Source organism: Varroa destructor, unplaced genomic scaffold (assembly GCF_002443255.2).
Source record: "Varroa destructor unplaced genomic scaffold, Vdes_3.0 BEIS01000005.1, whole genome shotgun sequence".
Taxonomy (NCBI): Eukaryota; Metazoa; Arthropoda; class Arachnida; order Mesostigmata; family Varroidae; genus Varroa; species Varroa destructor.
The window spans coordinates 9,661,081-9,680,500 of record NW_019211458.1 but is presented as its reverse complement, the minus strand read 5'-3'; the positions used below and the strand labels follow the sequence as shown (position 1 = coordinate 9,680,500).

Here is a 19,420-nt window from a genome sequence, read left to right as displayed (position 1 = left end):
AGCAAAGCGATGTTTTCAAGATGCAGGCCTCTTTTTTTTATGTGCACATAGATGTTCATTCATAGATACATCCAGATGTAAGCATTTCTAACGCGATGCTATTGGGCATCAACGGCGAGGAGATCATAATAAACAAATTTCACTTTGTGTCCATCGCTCGGTGTACTATGTCGTTTCTGCAATAGAAAGAAATCACAGGTCGTCACGGCAACGTTCCGCATCTACATCAAATGGAAAGCGATCCCTTTAAGGATCCCACTTCAATACTCCGAAAGTAGCGGATCGGCCTACCTAATAGGACATCGAACGGGCTCCGAAGCCAGCGTTCGATGTTTGAAAGTTAAAACAACCATAAAATGCCTTTTGTGTGCCGTAATCGTCCCATCCGTCGAAACGCGAGACTGAGTGACTCTTTCAATTAACAGTCGGTCCATTGAGATGATTAAGCGTCTAAAAGATGGGAGGAGTGTACATTCCACGTGAGCTGGTTTGTTTTCGACTTATTAAGCTATCTGGAACTTTATGCGGACCTTGTAGTTTTATGATTCCAAACAGCCGTGGTCACTACAGAACGACATTTTCTAGTTTTCTCACAACTAGTAAATATATTAAATATATTAAATAATATTGGCTCGATCCGACTATTGCTTTCAACGACGGCATCGTTTCAGTTGGGCTTTGTTAATCAAACTGGAGAAATCACGTAATGTCTACGAAATGAATTATGATCGTTACGTGCACATAGAACATTTCTTTTTTTTACAGAACACCATAGAACTCGTATGGTTGAAGTGTTTCTGTGGTTAAGGAAAGGTAAAAGCGTTGTGCCCCGAGGCCGTCAAGTCAGTTGTTCATCGATAACGTATGCGTTGTCTCTGACAACGCATACGTTATCGATGATAAGCCACTGTACACAGTTTCCACTTTGAGGTACACAATTTTGAGTAAAAAGGGAAGGAGTTCCTAGGTATTTGCTCATAAGGAGCACATAAAGGCTATGTTACTAGTGCAGCTAGTTAATAGTGATTTAATTTTACAGGTACTGATTTAATTCCGAAGATCATTCGTGGCTCAAAGCGTAGAGTGTGGAGCTACGAAACAATCTGTTCTATTAATATTAGAGAAGATCTGACTTTTCACCAAATTATAATCTAACTAAGGCATAGCAAAAACAACACACTTCACAGTTTCTTGATAGAGAAGTTTGGCTAGACCTACATGTAGAAAGCTATCGCGCCCTTGGGAGCAGTGGCAAGCTAGTCATGTTAAGTCAAAGAACTACACGAGATTTTACTATTGCTATTATCGTTATCAGTGGGTGTATAGCCAGCCTGCTATCCGGCAAAGGAATGATCCCTAGTAGTAGCACATAAGCCACTGGCTACCGTGACAGTCGCCGGCGGTAACAGTAATATTAACAACGACAATCGAGTCCCCTCTGGAGAAGCACTTCCGTAATTAAACTGCCGCATCCGCGCGGCTCCCTCCTTGCTTACTTTCGTCCAAATCGCCTTCCTTCCTTCCTAACTCTACCTCCCGTCTTCCAAACCATCATCCAACAGTACCCAGGGTCGGACGCGTGTAGGTCAGATCGAGACTATGTTGGCAGCCGTTGCATAGCCATGAAACCGCTGAATGACCAGCGGCTGGCTGGCGCGCCTTCTCTACAACTAATAGCATTAAAATAGATACCACCCCAAAGTAGATCTCTGGGCGACCCGAGCTACTAGCGCAATATAGAGCTCGACTGCCAGCTCTCGTGCCTGGCTGTATTTGCCCCCCTCACAACGCCAACAATAAACAGCACTAACGCCACTCACTGGTTGTAGTCCAGTGCTATAATGCCTCACAGCGGGACACAGTACAGCACACTAAACTAAACCAAACGCGATTCAAGAACGCAGTACGAAAAGAGATAGAAATACCTCGACCCGCGCTCGGCACCAGCAATCGGAGACGATAATCGTCACGGAACAGAGAGCGACGACGCCAACGGCAGCATTGGCCTGCCTACGTGGCACTGTTTAGGCGATGTCCTATACTCACGAGTGCCAGACGGTAGGCACGTCGTATCGCGTTCGGACTACAGCGAACACATCGATAAGGAGGGCGCAGTCTTCGCTAGCGACGTCGACAACGACAGCAGTGCGCACTTACTGAGAAGCACGAAAGGCTCAGCTAGTAATCATATATTATATCCTCGATAGATACGGTTTCGTGCGTTATCATTCCGGTGACAAGATGACGCCGGTGATTACAATAGCGAAGGCAATGCCGCCAAATGTCCAACTGAAACAGGCAGCTAAGCCAGCACTAGAAGGAGCTGGAGCGGCAATCCCGCTGGCCGAAACTTCACCTCTGGCCTTACGTAACAACGACAATAGACTGTTGTTGTTGGTGTTGTGTGTACTACAGTATCTGACTATTAGAATAATATTTTTTATATAGGTAGATAAAAAGCGCCGATGCCGGCCACGAAAATGAAGACCGTTCGAAAGGAACGTGTGTACATGTATATCGGTAGTGATGGTGCTATTTAAGCCTTGCAGCGGCGGCTGTGATGTCTGCACATCAGCACGCCGGGTGCCAGTTAGAGTGAGGTTGAATAGTCATTGTGCATATCACAACTGGCAGTCGTATGTACACGCACTGAGCTATTACGAACGTCGCAGCAATTCGCGTTTTATACAGCAGTAGCTGCTACTGCTGGAGCCACTATGGCCAGTGCTCTATACGATACCACTGTTAGCACTGCAACTATATGCGTCCCTATGCGCCGCTTGAAACGATAGTGGTTGGCAGCGCCCCATAATGGAGGGGAGTCGCGTTGGGGCGTAATTTCGTCAAGATTTATTACCTTCTAGTTTGGGTGTGCTGGTTTTCAAGCTAGCGACCAGGCCATTGCTGCTAGCTAAGTGCTATAAAATTATTAATTGGAACATACACATACGAACGGACAAACATACACCCAAGCTGACGTTAGCGTCATGACCTGGTACTAACTTACGAAGCGACCCAACGCTTTCTACCCACAGGATATGACACCTCATCCTATGTTATTGCTACCTTAAATTTAGACTGAATGTCCGCTCTCTTCAGCTGCAATCTGTTTTCCTTTGCGCAATCCTAACCAGTTGCAAACAGGTTAAGCTTTATCGTGCTATATATCTGCTACGTGCTACCGCTTGCGAAGAAACAAATGGGACTTAAACTTTTCGAGCGATGCATTAAACTAATAGCGGAACGTCGCGGCATGAAGTTAACAAGTAGAGGGCAAATTGTCATCAACGCTATTGGTGTTCTAAAGTTCAAGTCAATGAACAATACGTGTTGGTGCCGCTACCAATATACCAGAACTTTCTTTGCGCCTCCATCAAAAATAGTAAACAAACGCAAACAGAAAGTGATTGGCGATTATAACATGTAATATAGATTATAAGTTAGAGGAACAGGAGGTGACTAACGCTGCAAAACGTTGGCCTGACTTTTGCGTTTCTTTTTTTTTCAAAAGTAACATCGAAGTCTACCAGCTAGAAATTAATTTGATGATGTCAACGTCGTATAATAAAACAACAACACAGATAGGAACACGTTTCTGAATATCAAAAGATGTGTACATTATTAACTTAAATAACTTATTTTACTGATTTCCTCTATCATATTGATATTAAGTTCTCTTAGAAGTATTACTCGGACACTTCCGGACTGCCTTTTTAATGATCGATTTTTAGTTGCGAAGTAAAGTTGGAAGTTTAAAAACATCGTAGATACTTATAACCACCTGGATCTAATATTCCCATATACTGAGGAGCCGAATAATCACGCATCATACACAATTCGCATGAAAAATTAACTTCGGACGCAACTTATAAACCTTGCCAAATGCCACTTTGTATAGTTTAGAACTCAACTAGTGGCCAGTCACAGGTTTAATAGGCCGTAAGCTACAGAAAAAAAACAGAGCGCGAATGATGTTGCCCGTTAGTAGACCTGCCGAGTAATTTGTTGTGCTCAAAAGAAGTGCTTTCGTTTTTATGGAACCGTCATGCAAGCACTGTTACGTACTATTTACGAACTTATCTATCAATTGACGGATTTGTTATGACAACGTTGCCAAAATTAATAAAAAAAAGATCAAAGGTACATATAAACACGTAAGTAGTCGATATGCACCGGCGTATATTAGCGTTTACAGCACCTGAGAGCAATAAATGCACCGAGAACATTTGTATCGGGACAATTGAGAGATTCATCCGGTGTTTCCTAGGGCATTACTTAGGTTCGGATTACCCTTATCACCAGAACAGTACGACTATAGGACTTCCTTACCTGCAAAGTCAAGCAAATACATAACAGTTAAGATAATCTCAGTCTTAATCAGAATTGTACAGTTTGTGTTCGTATACTTTATATTATCCCTACCATATATAAACTTCCCTTTTACACATTTACTTCACATACGCACTCACACGGTGTGTACGCATTGTAAAGAGCTCTTTTTTCTTCTAACTATAAGTAAATATTTTAATCCAACGGTTTGTCGGTGGCTTAAAAAAGCTTCTGAAGCTCACTTCTGAAATATCTATTGTAAGTGGCGTATGTCTCACCTAGTTGGAAATACGGGTCCCGCGTCTATCGTTTAATCATAATTAAAACGCAATAATGTTTAAGAATTGATATTCTCGCACATCCAGTTGTGTTTGCGAAACCTTAGTCTCTCTCTCTCTCTCTCTCTCTCTTTCTATATTATCTATATATTTCTATATATATATAAATTTAATTGTTATATATATATATATATATATAACAATTAAATTTGTTCCGCTCGGCAAGGTTTCACTTTATATAATGGCGATGTGTCGACGGCAGTTTTGCGCATGCTTTCCATCCATCCCACAGGCCAAGATGGCCTAGTTCAATATCGTTAGCCACAGTCAAGTCCTCCCCTGGTTACTTAAGCCTTGAGTTACTTGAGCTATTATGGTTGACGGCGAAGCGCAGACTTAGGGTACATGAAATTGTCCCTCTAAAGTCAAACCAAAAATTCGTCGCCGGAGACTATTCAGCTTCTTGTTACCGTATCTGGATTTGCAATAAACTGTATCGACACGTTATAGGAGACAAGTCTGATAACGAGTTTCTATATTCAGCGCTGCTTAAGCTACCATACTGTTTCGCCCTTAGTCTTTTCCACTGCTTCTTGCTTGTTCGGTACACCACCAAAACGAGGCACCCGACTTTCTATATTAGTCTCCGCTCGGGGCACACCCCCGTCCATTTCCTCCCCTCATCAGCGTTCTCGTAACGCCTAACATTGCCCCTCTCGTCTTCCTAATACTCTCCGCTTCTCGCTATGTTCGGCCATCCTTCAACGTTCTTGCCAATGTTATGTGGCAGCAGCGGCGGCGACGGTTGTTATCACATTAAGATAAAGCGACCAGCCAACGAACCAGACGGCCCTTGTAACATCCACAGGCCTACAGACGCCCTGGCACATGGATGGTCCCCAGTCCTTTCTCACTTGCGTGCGAGGGCCGCGTCACCAACAGCATGGCGTCGACATCAAAGGACTTCTTCTCTTGAAAGCTTCTGCCAGCAACTCTCAACAAACGTAGAGAAGAAGGCCAACAGAGAGGGGAAAGCGATCCATACTAGCAGCCTTCATCAACGCCCTCGCATACTGCCATCAAGGAGATCATAGAGATGGTATTATAAGAGCACCGCCGCGATAGACAAAAGACAGATCCTGCTACCGCTCCACCCACAACACCACTAAGACTATCGCAATCTTGCTGTCTAGGGTTTGTTAAGATGATTACGGTAGCCTGTATAAAGTGTCAGTTCCCGACAACGGTAGCATACAACGTGTTGAGATACCTATAAGCATGTTGCGATTGGCCTAAAACCGAGATTGCTGAAATACGACTGATGCCTTGCATCAACAGAATGATAGGCCCGACAAGGACACTCCAGAACCACCCAGTTAATGTGGGTTAATTAAACAAAGCAGCCTAAAGTGCTATGTCCTTAGACCAGTTGGGCTCGAAAAGAAGAGCTGGCCAGAGATCAGACTATACAGTACCGGTGCGGGCCACTTTACATACTCGTATCTAGGAAGAGAAATCGAGCAAGGTGGAACTAATGGCCCACCCTCCAAACCCAAATACGTTGGCGCAAGATCAGCTCTTTCAAGATAGAGCCCCACCGAAACAAACGATGAACCGGGCATAACAGATATTATGGACCGTCGCAAACACAGCGAATGCCTCCATTTGCGGTCCTTCCTTTCCGTTTAGCTGCCCACTGATAAGTGCTAGTTCGAGTATTTCAACATAGCAATTTCTGGAAAATCAAAGTTAAATCACGTCCAACCATCTAAACAGCATGACCCTGCATACCATGTCTACATTCTAGTCAGCTTTCCCCTGACTGCTGTTACCATCATCAGTGACTGAGTAGTTCCAGATGATACCTTTATATTGATATATCTGGTAGTGAGGCTGGCAAAAAGCTGGTCCTCTCTGTTTACAAGACCGAATTTCCTTCGAAGTTTTTGATCTCTGTACCTGGCGGCCAAGCAGCAGGCTTTCTTCCACCGATTCGCTGGGAAGGGCGATTCTCTGCGCAGGCCACACCGCTCTTCACTCTCTACTGCTCTCTTTGCCATTCTCGCCGTCATCGCAACGCTGATGGTGGAGATCCACAACGTTATTGTCGTTGTCATCATCATCGTCGTCGTCGATGGGGTCGTTGTCGTCGTGGTCTAGCATACGCGTCTATTACTTCTCTCTTTGTCGGAACAACCCTGAAGTCGGTGGGGTGGGTTAGAGGCTTGTCTGTCATAGCTGGTCCGCGGTTTTTCAGACTTGGGCGCCCTAACTAGAAAGGATGGTAGAGTCCCAAACCCAAGCACACACACGTATATCATATGAGAGGAGGTAGACGGCCAGACGCCCCTCATCAACCATCATTTTCCTCACCTCAGTCCGTCCCAGCAACCTATTAGCTTTCCACGCGCTTCGGCATCACTGTTCAGTCTTATAAACGCATCGTCCAGCCTTTCTGCCTAACCGTCAGACAGGTCCAATCTACTAGCAACCCTACTAAAGTCAATGGCTGAAATGATTTAGGGCCCAAAAGCATCGCATCGTCACTACCATTGCTGCAGTAGAAGCGGCCGCCATACGTGTACATCGTTTACTGTGCTTATGAGCAGCGTGGAGCAGCGAAGTCAAAGAAGTCACTTGGTCTCTCTTCTTCTCTCGTTTTGACACGGTACCGGTCAGGTGAGTTTGCAGTTTGCGTGGCGCACCGACAGGGTTGGTTGGTGGACCTTGTGCTCGCTCATAGCTTCGGCTAGTCACTCAGAAATGTACGTGTATGTGCGCGTGAAATGCGAGGGAGACCAGCCGCCGTTGCCTCATACTGAGTGACGCATGTACACGCTGCTAGTCTCTATGTGTGTAGGTCGTAGAGGAGAACAGGAGTGAAGGGTGCTGTTGGGTCGGTGCGGGAGGGACGAAGCTGAGGTGACTAGGTAAGGAGCTTAGCGAGTGGAATATTGAAATTCCTCCTCAATTTCCCGCGTCGCCATGGCGGGCCCTTGTGCTGGTGCTACACTCACCTGCAGCGTCGTCGTGGTCGTCCAGCAAAGTATTCGCTGGTTCAACTTCATGTGCCGCTCAGTTTCCCGTCAAACGAGGCCAGTGCCGGCAGCTGCCGGTTGTGGCCCCACTGCAACCTACCTCGGCATCAGCTTCTGCCTCAGTGCACCAATCAAGCCCAACTACGAGTGCACCTCTTTCCGCCAGCAATAGCCCGTTTTTCTCTGTGCCCAACCCCTTTTCATACTTCGCCCGTTTCCAATTGCAAAAACTACGCCAAACGTTCCTTCTCCTTTTGCTGTCGCCTTGCTCGTTCACTCGTTTGTCTACTAAGTACGTGAGGAAGGCGCCGTAACGGAGGCGAACGAGACGACGACGTACTGTTGGTCTCCTTCTTTGGTTCCTCAGTTCTGTCGTTCCTTCAGAGTATTCGATGCTACCAACGAACAGCGTACAGAGCGCGCGCATACCTACCTTTCGTCATCTTGGTTTCTGCGTCGCCCGATTGGTCCGTGCGTCCGCCGACCGGGCGTGCACAAAACACCCACTCTTTCAAGACGAAGCGGGACCCAACCCAGCTCTGACAAAACAGACCATTTCGTTATGCTTCTACACCTTCGGAGTTTGTCCAATCCGTTCGTTCCTCATTTTGCTGTACCGTTTTGATACTGGTCATGGGACCATAACCGGCCCTCCAGCCCAGAAAAAGAGAGGACGGGAGAGAAAGAGGTCAAACGCTTGCTAGCACTTGCAGGAAAGGAGGAGTTCGAGCGCTGGTTGAATCGATGCAAAACAGAGTCCGGGCCGATCTTAGGGATTCTGATTATTAAAATGTTCTCCTTTGCCTATAAATCCCGTCCTGCACAAATAGTGTGGGTAGCATGGACGCAGTAGGGGAACGGTCTAGGCGATTATTGAAATGCCAACATAAATATTATAGGGAGGCGGATAGCGGCAAAGGCCATCTAGCTGAAACGAATGATCTTGTCTCCGTTTGTTCGATATTTTTATATAACGCAATTACTTTTGCGTATTTTGTATAACAATATGATATATAATGTTATCCCAATTGCATGCAGTGTAACATGGGTCAAATAAAAGTCTGAATTTACGCGTTCAAAGTGCTACTCAGTGGGTAAATTTAGCTCTGGTTCAGTTGCGCTAACTTACCTTTGTGGCTCAAATTGCAAAGATAATTCTGCTCAAAAATGAATGAGTCCTTTGCGCCACTATATGATCGGTTGTGACTTATGTTTATTTTGGCAAAAAGAACTGGGCTTCTGCCATACCATTACAATTTCATAACAACCTAATGCAGTCTAAGGTTTTCTGGTGGACTTGGATGAGTCTATGTATTAAACGTCATGCGATTTTTTCCGAACAGAAGAACGAGCATGCAGTATGTAGGCTTTACCTAAAAAATTGAATAAATTACTCAAACATTGTGCAAAGGTTGCCGCTCGGCTCCACGAGTACATTCAGGAAATATAAAGAAGATTGCGCGAGTCTGTGTGACGCAAGAGCCTAGAATTGTCGCACGCTAAGTCCTGAGTCCTTCATCATGACAGTGCGTCGATCCATACCCATTCACTATTCATCATTCAGAAGTGTTAGCAAACAAACTCGATGTGTGTGATGCTCCAAACCCCGTATTCACCCGAACTGGTCCGCCGCGACTGGTTCCTATTTCCAAAACTTCTTTAGTTTTGGGCGTAAAGTTTGAAGGACTAATGCGTTTCGACACAAAAAGGGAAGAAAAAGGAACATTGCTGAGCGACGTCATCGACGATCAATGACGAAAGATGTTTTAAGGATAAAGAAAAAAGACGGCAGTATTAGGATGCATTGGGTCCTGGTAGAGATTACTTCGAAGGTGACAACTTGAATAGAGATGGTGAAATAAATACTTATCAATCAAGCATAAACGAAAAGAATAAAGAAGTATGCTGGGCAAGAGAATACATAATGGCCAGGCCCCAGTGCTACAATACAGATAAGCATTTTGCTCTCACCAGATACTGGGATGGGAAGAAACCCTGTTTCATGGAGAGAATAGTGGTAGTGGTTATCACTGTTGTTAGCGGTAGTAGAAATATGTAACGGCAGAGGAGCGGCACCGATCATCGTCCATAATAGAAACCAAGCGGAAAATATTTAGTAGGTGGAGTTTTTAGGTGAATGTCACCCCAATCCAGTAGCAACTGACAGGTCCTTCGTCCGCGTTGTTCGACAATATTTATTCTCGTCAAATGTTCTGTTTCTCTGAGAGAGAGAATCGCATTAAGTCCTGCTGAGCTAGCTCTGACCACGGCGTTGTCTAACACGCCAATATCTATGAATAGTCGCAGGGACACAGCACTCTACGATGGCTGCCCGTCTATCTCGTCGCGCCCCGTTTTGCATACCCCAATAACCAGTGTGAACGGAATAAAAGCCGAGTTTTTTTTTTGGTAGTCGAAATGGTCAATAAGACAAGCTCTTACTCTCCTTTCCGTCCCGCTGAATCCTATATACCATGACGACACGGTGGTTTTGTATGCTAAGGCTAAATAAATCATTACGTTTCACCTTTATCTAGAACGTATTATCAGAATGTGCAGTAAAATGTTCGTGACAATGCCGTCTAATCATCTAGATACATGAATACAAGATTCTTCCCCCAAGTGACGACCGGATTTTATTCAGTTTTGCCTGAGATCTCAAGCCCTATTTTGTATCGTTCAAATTGAAAATGGTCATGATGTGTCATTCATTTCGTCTTTCTACCTTAGTTATTGACCGAAGAATCAAAATAGTCGTCCGCTCGAATTGGCCTTCCAATATGATCATACAGCGTGGTGATGGCAGAAACAGGAATTTAATAAAATGAAGCTTCTATTTAATACATAGGGCAAGAAATATTAATTATCGTTTTGTGTATTTCTGAGTGGCTATACTTTTTAAGTTTGTGCCCTTCAGTGCATCGACTAAGCTAAATATCCAGCAATACTGCCCTATGCAGGATCCCTCTCGAACGAAACACTGAGACAGTTGTGAGACACATGGCTACAGGGTATCACTTTACACTGTGTCTGCTTTCGTTAGGTACGAATTGCCCTTATTAGGCGAATTATTGAAAATCCCTCTTTTTTTTTTTTAGCCAGATATATCTCATGACAATATAGGGAGCATTGTTTATTAGCCGTACGATCGTTTCTCAATTTCTGGCATCCATTCAAAGATCTAATTATCATCGGTCGCAATGTAAACCTGTAGACGTTCAGATATTGCACAGCCGATGTTTCTGCAAAGTAGGCCCAAACAGTAGCTGTCTGTTACAGTGGCTCTAGAGTCGATGGTGCTATACGCCATCAACAGCTTCAGTCGCTTCCTTGCCTAGTAAATTTAGCTCATAAGCTGAATCCTTGAACAAAAAAAAGTAAATTCTATTGTTGGACAAACATGAACAACGCCTGATTAAATACTAATGAAACTGACAATTCCCAAGTAAAGGCATGCAAAGTATTGTCTGAGCCGGCAGATTTTTTTTCGTAAAGGTACTATTTTGTGTCGTCGATATTCCAATTACTGTAATAAGTTACTGCATACGTATCTCTAAAGGAGGACATTTGCTTAGTTTTCTGGTCAGCAGAAATTACTATTACCGTCCAGTATCCATAATAGTCGAACATCAAAGGTATTTCTTAGCCAAGTAAAAGGCAGACTTATACTCGCTCCGCTGCTCAGCGCGGATCTCCTCTCTGGCTCTGTTTAATTCGTACGCGAAACAACGAGTAATAACTTATATTTGAGCAGATATTATGTATAATATAACATACTAGCTACTATATTCCATAGTATATGCAACGTATTAGCTAGTGAGTGTATAAGACTGGTACGTTCGCATGGTTAGTAACGTTTTAAACTCGGCGCCATAAAAGAATTGCTTAATCTTTAGCAGGTAAGTGTCATCGTAGAGTTCAAGCGCAATAGTGTGCCCTAATATTCCAGCCACTAAAAGAGTTTGTTGTCATAGGGAGCGTCAGGTGGCACAGAAGGAATTCCTAGAATAGTCCGTTGATTAGTAACCCTAAAAGAATAGAAAAAAAACAACCGTTTTAAGTAAGCCTCTCGGCTAACAATACGCAAAAGCTAGCGCATATGTTTTATGTTATAAGACCAATACCTAGCATGTTCTAAATTGATTCCCTTCTAGTAGGAAATTTAGGTCTTTTAACACAATTTCGCTAGCTTATCTACACAATACACTAGACCCGTGGGACAGTCCGTAGTGGCAATACGTATGAATTTAAGTGCCTTCGCGCTAACGAGAACTACAGCAACATTTTATTGTTACATAACAATATTCTCGTTACGAGGCATTATATATAGGTTGTTACCATTTTTGCTACATAATGTTCGTACAATAAAGGTTTATATACACAGTTATGTAATGACAAAATAAAAGTCCTGCAATACGCTAGGCTCAAGGTCTGCGTGTAGTTGAAACGAGGTCTAGCTCGTTTCATTTTCATCGACCTTCTACAGAAAGGTTTCTATCTAAAATTGGAGACATGGAGTAAATGAACAGAAGGATAGAGGCGGATCTCAATTTCAGCACCTGTATCTAACAAACTTCTCTGTTCTTGTCTTTCGAAAAAAGAACGAAAGCCTGTTTAAGAAGAGGACAATGGTACGACCTAGCTCAGTAGTACATCAGTCAACCCACAGGTAGCGTTAAAAACAAAATCAGACTGTGGTACCTATCGATCTTAAACTTAGCCCTAAAGTCATACCAGCCAAATACTGCTGATAGAAGTAACAGTAGGCACTCTGTCTGTTGATAGGTTTACCATTCGCATGGGTTCTGTATAGCACTTGTCAGCCTCTTTAGTTTATTGTTCTTAAAAATCGTCTCCACTACAAGCCGATTCCCAGATTATCATCATACAAACTGCGAGTTGCATCAGTTGGGTCAAAAAATCTATTTCTATCAACGAAATCAATATAACTTAGCTAGAAAACATGTTCATATGTTTAAATAAAGGTATATCGGAGTCCGCGATAGACTTCGTCCGCACGTAACAGACCTAACACCACAAGCCTGTACGTGATAAATGGCTTTTTTTTTTGCAAAACAATATTATTACATTAACTCTAGATAACCATGAAAACAACGTAGGGATATATTTGTATTTTCAAAGAGATATATCTGAAATTTGGATATGCCCACACAGATATATGAAATATATATGTGATATGGACCATAAACAAGTAGACAGTATCAATCTGCAAATACGGCAGCCTGTATTTGCAGTAGAAAACCGATCATTTGCGAATATATTAAATTACGTAGTATACACACTGAGAAAGGAGCACTTGAAAAATCCTCACGCACGTCACTTCCATTGAAGGCTTGATTCATGCTACTCCATTCCCTTCGTTCCATTGGCACTCATCGAATTTACACCTCAGTCACATATCCCATTTGACGCATCAGGACTCTGTTCGGTGAACAACAGCCTGATGCGCCATTCATCGTCGTTCCTATGCCAATGATAGGGAACCCCATCAGCTGACTCTAACGATGAATCATCTGACCTTACAGACGCTTCTTTAGTGGCATACGGTACGCAGATATCTGTGAGTGTTGGCAGCAGCTCGGCGACTTCATATTGCTCGCCCTGTTGTTTATAAACGAATTCATATCGAAAATTATTTAGGTTTTATACATTTTGGAAGTGTAGGCTACGACCTGAATGTCGCTACCAAGCATAACTTACAAAGTGCAATGCGTGATTACTGTCGATCGGTAATTACCGCAATTACTGATACAAGGTCTCTAGCTTATTAAACTAATTCCGATCAAAGAGTGTAAAAAACGCCTATATGGGCGATGCCGGTGATTGAGGATTTGACCAAAAAAGCATGACAAAGCTACTTGAGGACAACATTTCTTGATCTTTCGCTCTTGTGGCGCGGTAGTTTGAATAGTCAAATCCTAGACTGCTAGGCCTAGACGCTAAAGGTTGCTTGTTGAAATTCGTAATCAAGGGACAAGAAGGCATCTGTAGCCGGAGCTAACTATGATATGAAGGATCAGTACTGGTATACTAGAAAATCAATTATATGGTTTAAAGCTGTCGACAATTTTAGATTATATCTTCAATGTAGTGGGTGTAGGCACGGTACGTTCGATACAGATAATCCCATCTGGCGTACCGTAGATCCAACACTGCGCCCTCGTAATCACACGGTACCGACTAAATATTCAACTTTTTCGTATTTCTATTATTAATCAGCTCTTCATTGATCGTATTTATCTGTGTAACGGCTGGCCATCCTACTGTTTATTATACGATATATATGGCAAACTTGAGAGTATGCTTACCCTAAGTGGTTTTCTTAGATCTTCAGAGTTTTCCCGCTAACATTGCCCCATGCATTCACATATAGAGTGCACGCGACACCTACGGCTATTCTATTGGCACATTAGAGCATTCCATTAGAGGGCGAGAAGACTTCCGACTGCTCAGCAGATGTAGCAATCTAGCAGTAGGTATGCGTAATCTTACCATCCGGTGGCAGTATAACTGTGTCCTCCCTCTACCTCGCAATCAGTCCGCTGAACGTTATCTAGCTTGCATATTGAGCACTGGTCATATGTTTTGCCGTTCCTAGATGCAACTTTCCTGTGTATGTATGTATGTATGTATGTGCGAAATGCTTCAGGTGAATCGACACCGTCATTGCATTGCCTAGGCATTGATTGCTTGCGAGCTGTCGGTAAGGAAGCAGTGGAAACACTGGGGTGAGACATTGGGGTAAACGGGGAACGAACCCCAACTCTGCCAGACATAGAAAGAGAGATAGACATATCTTTTCCTTCACCCGCAACACCCAGTGGCTCCGCTTGCACATTCGGGCCTCGACAGAGTGTCGTCTGAGTTTTGAAGATTGTGAGGCAGCGATATTATTACTAGGGTAATACAGATCGAATGATTTGCATCAGGTACACATACTTTTTTACTATAAGTCATCACTCAGCGAAGCTCATCATGTTGATAACTTAGAAATTTATTATGCCCTATACATATGTTTATGTACAAAAATATATTGTGTCAGCTTCTTATATTTATAAGTTTGTAGGCACTAGAAGAGCAAATGCTACACAAATGAGGGCCATGCAACAGGATTAAGGACCATTGACACGTGAAGACTTTGTGACACTGTCCACCATCATCGAGTTCTATCCGTAAGTATTCGATAGCAACAAGTGCACACGATTTGAAACGACACTTGTTATTAGGCATTCCGAACGAAATATTCATCCGCAGAAAACTCTTTTTGAAGGAAAAGTATATCTTAAAACGAGGGAAGACTGCAAACTACAAGTAACTGTTAGGTCTATTTGCCCGTTTTAGCCTTACACGAAGACTAAATTCCAACCCTGGAGGTGGAGTATGCTGAGTAAATCGCTCAAAACATTCGACGTAATGATCCAGTTCATCTCTGTTTCGCTCGGCGGACGGGAATGGACCAACAGTCCTCAGTATTCGACCAACAAGTATTTTCAAAGCCAGTATTTGGGCGTCTGTCTGCCTTGTTTGTATATATACTGGTGAGCAAGCGTGCCTTGTTTTACAGTTAACCCAGAGAAACGGTCGACGACATGATATGGACGGAAAAAAATAGAGGACATAACACTCACCCGAAAGAAGCCACGCGAAAGCGGCCGAGAAGGACGCTCGAGAGAATCCGCAATCTCACAAGAGACAAATCCTTCTTGTTTCCCCCATCGAGTTTGGACCAACCGCCAAACAGGACAATGCGACCGTCCGCAACGAGGCTCAACGCGCACATGATCCCAAATGCTGTATACTCCCGTGCGGAGAAGTTGTACACAGTGACAAAATTCACTCAAAATAAGCCATGTTGCTGTTTCGTCTTGCCTTAAGACCTTGAGCTTATCAAAATATGTTGCATACATCCAGCTATGTTTATTAGGAATACTTTTATATGACCACCTAACGTAGACTTGAGTAAAAAATGCAAGGTAATTACTATGAGCCTTTTTATGAAGTTGGGTCTGTACAAAAAGCTACCGGAATAGACGAAGGACTTTGCGACTTCGTCCAGACGTAAATACATCTTCCAATATATCACCTGTATATAATGTATAAATGAATATTTTCATAGAACTATCATTCCGGTCGCACGATTTCCTGCAAATTGAACATTTGAATTTCATTTGAGATATTACAGCACACCAATTTGCTCACTATCGATGAACATTTGAAAACATCGACAACTCAGCCTATTTAATGAGATAATATTATGGTGATCAAATTATGCTACTCTATTCTTGTAATGGTCAATAACATATGTATTTTGTTATTTTAAAGGCAATGTTTGGTGCGGTCCAACGTACAGCTTGGGTCAAGCAGGATACTCGTATCCAAAAAAACGCTGTGGTATTAAACCTAACCTAGTGGTTTTTGACACTAGCTGTTTTGACGGCTAGATTGTGCCAATCTGTCATTCTTTTTTTCTACCTTTACAGCAGTCGATACAAACTGCAGCCGATCAGCGCTATCGGCACCAGGCACTATTGGACGACACGAATGCGACCACTGCTTTGCCACTGCCGTCGTGGCCATTGCATCCCTAATAACAAACTTCCACTAAATTACTCAGCGCAAACGAAAGAAAGAGCAGACACACATCCATAAAGCCGCACAGGCAAACTCTCTCCGAATCTCCATAACCTACGCAGCAATCTCTAGCCTCCTTGGACCGCGCTTAGTACGCCCTGATCTATCATAGTTTCTCAATCGCAAGTTACATCCCTGCGGAACGGTATGCAACTAAGCAGGTCTTCTTACAACACATATAACACTGTCGAGTTTTTGCCTCATGTTCAAACTCGATTTGACGCGAGGGTAGCAGGCTCTTACTGGAAGAGTTAGCAGTCTTCCTATAAACAAGCGCCTTATAGAGAGCAGATGTAGTCGCTGCCATTACTAGAGATGCAACAACTGTTTAATGTATAACAACTACGCAAGACTCAGATTCCTGTTCATCCGCCTGAGCTTGGGCGTAATTCGCGCTACATTGAGGAGTAGTCATGAAACAAGTCAGTAAGCAGGCAGGCGTCGTAGTTCTTCTTCTTTTTCTCAGTCAGCTTTTCTTGTGTACACTTCTACTTCCCTTATTTTCCTCGCACCCCCATCTTTGTTCAGAAGCAAAAAAACAGGAACGGGGAGAAAGGGTCAGAATTAAATTACGATGGTATATATATATATATATATATATATATATATATATATGACATTTAGCCGGTGGGTAGACTGGTACGACGGATGCGCTTCTCTGACTATTACGCCGATCCCACACACACACCCCCACCGAGCAATCATCCTTTCCGTTTGATTCTTCAACAATCTAGCTCTCTTCAGGTCTTACTACGAAATCGCTGAACTATCTACACGCAGCCAATTGAAACCAATGATTTAGTGACTACGAGTATCTGCCACTGCATAGCGTCTGCCGCTATTATTGTGTCACGTTAATAGAAATTGTGATACAGGTGTTTCTAGTTCGTTTCTGAAAGACAGATAGAACAGGTAGATCTGACAGATGCCAACAGGTAGATACGAAGCTAAGCCGACAAACTTCGAGATTCGATGACCGCCTCGTGTAGCAGTTATTGTCACGAGATTCTGTGGAAAAATAGCGGACTTGTCTACTTGAGTAAACATGTGTATGCCTTCGACCACATGTAGACATGTCTTTAGTAAGTTAAGTGCCAGCAGCCATATACGAGCGCTAACTGCTGTGGAAGTTACCTGGCTTGTCAGATGTACATGACCACTATAATTATTACTAAATTAGCTTCAGGGAAAGCCTCTGTAAGCGTTGTTTACTACAAATACATATCTGTTCCGTGAATGCGTTACAGAAAGAAGAATACTTAAGAAAAAAAAAACAATATCACCTTATCTAGTGGAAACCTGTGAAGCTGGTTCATACAGATAGAAAAGTATCTAGTGTTATCGCTTAAGTGTTGTTTGTTTAGAGTGTATGCTGTATGTATTATGCTCAATATATTTCGACCGTTTTCTAGTTCACATAGAAAAGGTGGTCCGCATGCTTACCCTTCGATCAGCAGAACTTTCGAACTAGTATTACAATTATGTCCTGTATCGTCCCTATTCAAATGGGTTTCTCATTAGTCACAAAGGAGAAAAAAGCAATAGCATTAGATAGGACTAACAATAAAATCAAGACTATTGTTACATAGTTGTTATTGTTGTCTTTACTGTTATTACAGTTGTTGATAAAGTGTACCTTTCCTACAGCAACAAGACGTCCGCCCAATAGAAGATAAAGACGCCAATGTTGTTTCGGCCTGTAGCTGACCAAACGACCCAAGAAAGGAAGATGGCCCTGGACAACAGGCTTGATAGCGGCGACAACAGGCAATCCAGAGGAATGCGGATTCTTTCGTAGACTTTTCTCACCTTAATCTTTTAGCCATTCTCATACAAATAATAAAACTACTTTTTTCTCCTTTTCCTTCTTCGAGACCTTTTCCTTATCTCTTCTATACATGAAGGAACTTACGCGGCTCTTACAGGTAATAGTCTGTATGGACAACAGACAAATGCTTTGATCCCCTCTTGCTCTTTGAAAGAGGATCAAGCTATGTATGTATCGTCCGCATTGTCGTAGCAAGCAAAATATGTAAAACGGGACTAGCCGTTTCGGCCGCCAAATCGGCGATATTTCACGCATAGAATGAACGAGTGGTTTCCGCCTGCCTTTCTACCAAATGTCGCCTGGCGTCAGTGTGTGCTCTCAACTACCGAGGATAGCATTAAGCGATCAGAAGTAGTTCCAGTGTTAGCTGATTCAGTTGACTCTGCCTGCGTTTCTGCTGGAACTGTCACAGCCGTTGTCAAAATGACTGGTGGATATTTCTTTTCTCGCCATCGCCTAACGAATGGATGCCGGCCCCGTCTTTTATGAACCATTCACAATCGACTCAGCCCATCGCTGTCGGCGATGGCAGAAATACGGCAGCGATTTACACGATGCCTCAGCTCCGACGTGCATCTTATTCAAAGCGGGAGAAAATCTATCCAGAACGCCGACATCACGTTTTGCCTTTTGTTTGTTTCAAACGCTTCAGAGAAAAGAAAACGATAGATACGCATGGCAAAGCATCCGTCTAGCGCTTTATCTGTTGAATATTGTCTTTTGCAATGCTATTCGCTCTGTTTGTTATTTTTTGCTCGATTTTTGCGTCTACTTGTTTTCACATGCATATGTATGTACATACATCCCATCCCATAGACCTACAATGAAGAGAATGAGCGAACTATTTCAAATTTGTCATGCACCTTTTGTTACGTTGTTGACATTGCACGTTTATTTCGTGACCGCATGCGACAACTAACATGCTGCCCTGAATAACACATAGTTCTTCTTTGTTACTAGTACAATAGCGTGCATGTACCACGTGCATCTGGCGTATGCGTGTGAGATCGAATGCTTGTCCTCGTGAGCTCTAGCTAGTGTAATTATAGTGTAACCTGTTTGAGTCTGCCATAATGACATTATGAGCATATCTTGCCATGGTCACAATATACGATATGCTTATTTTCCATTAATACTTTCCATACAATAAACACCTAGTTTTGGATAATATAGAGGCTCTTATAGTTACTCCGAATAAATACTTTGTGCTCAGTTTGTGGTGAAGAGGACCTACGGAGTTACCACTTATAAACTCACGTGTTACCAACATGTACCAGAATTTAGGGAAATATTTA

The 19,420-nt window shown here is 43.0% G+C and overlaps 1 protein-coding gene and 1 long non-coding RNA gene across 6 annotated transcripts in view; one reads left to right on the top strand and one right to left on the bottom strand.

Annotated features, from left to right (window-relative positions):
- Positions 1-19,420, bottom strand: part of fra (neogenin protein frazzled) — a 139,420-nt gene that overhangs the window by 84,455 nt on the left and 35,545 nt on the right. The window lies entirely within an intron of this gene.
- On the top strand, positions 13,529-18,165 carry LOC147755257 (uncharacterized). The gene is made up of 3 exons (XR_015327836.1): positions 13,529-14,838; positions 15,008-16,442; positions 17,917-18,165. It is a non-coding gene; the product is annotated as an uncharacterized LOC147755257 (long non-coding RNA).